This window comes from Pinus tabuliformis, chromosome 3_1, assembly GCF_031772625.1.
Source record: "Pinus tabuliformis cultivar Carrire ecotype Pingquan chromosome 3_1, CPIR1, whole genome shotgun sequence".
Lineage (NCBI taxonomy): Eukaryota > Viridiplantae > Streptophyta > Pinopsida > Pinales > Pinaceae > Pinus > Pinus tabuliformis.
The window spans coordinates 430,808,265-430,812,552 of NC_142301.1; the positions used below are offsets into that span (position 1 = coordinate 430,808,265).

The window sequence follows — 4,288 nt, forward strand, 5'->3', positions numbered from 1 at the left end:
TTAAAAAATTAAACAATATATTAATTTTATATTTATATTTTTACTAATTTTTATAATATAATTTTAATTTTTTTAAAATATATTTTTTATACAAATTAAAAATATATTTTTAGTTTTATTTAAATTTCTTTAGCATGCAGATCTTTGTTATTATTAACCACTAGAATTTTCTTGTCTATTTAGTTATCACTTCAGATTTTATTTTATTTTGATCTTGTGCCGCATCCTCGCACTAATTGGAGCCGACATTCTTTCCCTGTCAAAATACTGAAAATACATTTTTACGGATATTTTAAAATGGTGTTGCAGATATCTTTCAGTGCATTGCATTCTATCAATAATGGAAGGTCAATACTCGTGGTCTGCCAAAACCGTGCAAATGCATGGCGGAGGATATTTTTCAATTTGCCTTTTAATATGGTTTTGCAATTATTTTGCACCTGCAGCTGTATGGCATTTTCACAATAATTGGTCAATAATCCTGGCCGCCGGCGGGTCAAATAACTGAAAAATACAGACGGGGGATATTTTTGCCAGATGAATTAAGTACGCCCATAAAGTTCCATCAGGGCTTATCAGTGTAGCTCGAATACGGACGGAACCTTATAAAGCAATCGTTCCACTGCAGAAATTTATGATTCTTTGTCTCTCTCCTATATTTGTCTCTCCTTGAATCGCGTTCTGGATCTGGATCTGGATCTGAAACTCTGAGATTGGGCATTTCTCGTCCCCAAACCAGGAATAATGGGCGGGTCTCCGATTGGAGGTCAAGAAAATGAAATTATTGGAGCTAGTGGTCAACGGATCGAACCTCCTCCAGCATCGGAAACGAAGAAGCTGAAACTCATCCCGCTGATATTTCTAATATACTTCGAAGTATCAGGAGGACCGTTCGGTGAAGAGCCGGCGGTGAAAGCGGCCGGTCCGCTGCTAGCCATAGTAGGGTTCCTCGTTTTCCCGTTCATATGGAGCATCCCGGAAGCCCTAGTGACGGCGGAGCTGGCCACGGCGTACCCGGGCAACGGCGGCTACGTGGTCTGGGCGGGAAAGGCCTTCGGGCCCTTCTGGGGATTCCTCATGGGCTGGTGGAAGTGGATCAGTGGCGTCATCAACAATGCCGCCTACCCAGTTCTCTGCTTCGATTACCTCACGGTACTCCTGCCGGCCTGTGGCCACGGTCGGGTCAGAGACGTGGGGATTCTTCTTTACACGCTTCTCCTGAGCTACCTGAACTTTACGGGGCTCTCCATTGTGGGCTGGACAGCTGTCGTGCTGGGGACGGTATCGTTGCTCCCGTTCATCCTCATGGCCCTGATTTCGATTCGCCGGATTAAGCCCTCGCGCTGGAAAGAGGGCCCCAAGGGTCACATGGACCGGTCCTTATATTTCAATACGCTGTTCTGGAACTTGAATTTTTGGGACAATGCGAGTACTCTGGCCGGGGAGGTCGAGGATCCGCAGCGGACCTTTCCCCGGGCATTGTTCTTTGCTGGTATATTGACCGTCTTGGGTTACGTTTTGCCGTTACTTGCTGTCACCGGAGCGCTGGAGCTGGACCGGGAGCTATGGGGCGATGGCTACCTAGCCAAAGCCGCGGGGCTCATTGCTGGCGCGTGGCTCAAGTACTGGGTCGAGATCGGCGCTGTGTTGTCCACCGTGGGGCTCTTCGAGGCCCAGCTGAGCAGCGCTTCGTTCCAGTTGCTAGGCATGGCGGAGATGGGCATCCTCCCCTCGGTCATGGCCACAAGGTCGCCGACCTTCAATACGCCCACGTGGGGTATCGTTGCCTCCGCTTCCTGTACGTTGGCGCTCTCCTACGTGAGCTTCGAGAACATCATTTCTGCCGCCAATTTTCTGTACAGCTGCGGGATGTTGCTGGAGTTCGCGTCGTTTCTGTGGCTGAGAAGGAAGTTTCCGTTGTTGAAAAGGCCATATAGGGTTCCCGTCGGGATCCCAGCCCTGATTTGCGGCTGCGCAGTGCCCGTGGCGTTTCTTATATACATCATGACTCTTGCCAATCCAGTGGTGTACATCCTGGCTTCCTCTGTCACGGTTCTAGGCGTTGTGGTCTACTTCTTGATGATCGCTTGCAAGAGGAGAGACTGGATAAAATTCAGCGTCGGTGGGGATGGTGAAACAGGTGGAATCGAGAGCATCCCGGCAGAGAATCGAACCGAAGATCAGCTGCCCGCGTGACGAGAATCAGTGAAAAGAAGTGGGCGCACTCTAGATTCGTTTCGCAGTACCTAAAGGGGGATCTTTTTGACATTTGAAGAAAAGGGAGCGTACTCTAGATTCGTTTCGCACTAGGGGGATATTTTGGACATTTGGTCTGTCGCGTCATCTTCAGTTACTAAATGTGTATCTCAAGAGGGTATTGTTGTTTCATTAAACTAGTGCCCTCTTGTATGCGTCAAAGGGTGAGACTTTAATCAAATATAAAGTATTTTGTTTCATTTCAGTCTATCCATTCACGCTACTTTATATATCTCATAAATTTTAAATTAATAATTTAAGTAGATATTATTATTATTGCGATTTAAATGAGGCATTTTAAGGATAATATATTTTTCTTAGTTTTTATTCAATCAATACTTTTAAAGCAAATTGAATTCTTGTACAAATCATACCAATTTTATTACATATTATTTTTCAGATTCAATTGCGTTAAGTAAGTCATTAAGATATGACTATTTGCATAAGAAATAATCTTAACCATACAAATTTTATTAATTCCATTTCCATGCCTTTTTTTGGGCATCAATATCAATTGCACTAGTGGTTCATTTTCCTTGATCTTTACAAAAAGCAAATACAAATATCATCACAATCTTCTATCTCTTAAGTTCCATCGTCAAACCATCCTTCGTGTCATCGTGGTTAAGTCTAACTTGGTGGATTTTATTAAAAAAAGCTTATATCCATTTAATTTAATTAGATTTTTATATAAAGTTTAATATTTATGTTATAATAATTTGTACTTAAATATTATGTTTTTTAATTTATTTTAAATAAAAATTCATATTTTTAATTAAAAATTAATAAAATTATTTTAAATTTATTAAAATATAAAATATTAATATTATATAATTAAATTTTAAATATTCAAAAATATTAAATTTATTTTTATAATTTTAATAAAATTATTTAACAACATTAAATTTATTTTATATTAAAATTATTCATTATTAATTAAAAATAAATAATTTAATTAAAAATCATTACCTTCGTTTTTAAACAACCCAAACCAAAGGTTTTACTCAGCCATTCTTTTGAGTATTTATAACGCCTATTACATGTAATGTTGTGCAATTTTGTTGTTATGTATTAAAAATAACTTATTTTGTAAGATTAGTAAGTGATTAGTATAGGAGGATTATAATTTTTTAAGGTTGATTTTGTAAGTGAAAATTAAATAGTTTTTTTATAAGTATAATTTTGTATTTTTTATTATTGGTGTATCATTCTTATTTATATAGTTTTATTAATATGTTTTAGAAGATAGTTTGTATATCTATAATTTGATTGAAGATAGTTTCTATATTTACAATTTTATTTAATGTTTAATATATTTATGAGAAATTGGTGTAACAACAATAAGGTTATCTAAAAATGTTAGTTTGAGAAGACTAGTAATGATTAATATGAGTGTGATGGATTTTCTGAATTGAAATAGTATTCATGGTTGTGGATTTTTGGTGGCTGAGTGAAGGAATATTGTTGGATTTTAAGCACAATGACATCATCCAAATGTGAAAAGTGTGAAAAATAATCATAGGATCCAAGTGTGAAAAATATTAGGTAGGTACTTGCAAAATAAGAAAGAAGAGAGAATAAAACTGTTGAAAGAAGGCTAATGAATGAAGGGGACAATGATATATTATTGTTGTACATGAATACAATATATAGATTATGGAGGAGAAAGAACCAATCTGAGTTAGGTTGGGATTCCAAGAGCAGGTAACTTAGTAGAACTCAAAAGCACTTTCCCTAGTTGGCAAGTAAGTCAAAATTAGACCTACATACCCAAAGTTAGCAAATATCCAATAATAGAGTGAAATGGAGGTAAGTGGAGTTTCAAATCTATTAGAGCTAATTAATAACTCACATATGCAAAAACTTATTGAAATTCCAAAATAAGACTAAAAGTCAACTAGTAAGGGGAGAAGAGAGAAAAATGATGGCTAAGTGCTAAAAATTAGGGAGAAAGTTTCACACTCACTCTAGGAAGGCCTATGCATGATGTATTATGAACTAGCAATTGCACTAGATGTTGCAAAGAAAATGT

General features: G+C 37.6%; 1 pseudogene; it reads left to right on the forward strand.

Moving 5' to 3' along the window:
- The first annotated feature begins 423 nt into the window (after positions 1 to 423).
- On the forward strand, positions 424 to 2,504 carry LOC149187601 (putative polyamine transporter At3g13620 pseudogene; annotated as a pseudogene).
- The last annotated feature ends 1,784 nt before the right edge of the window (positions 2,505 to 4,288 follow it).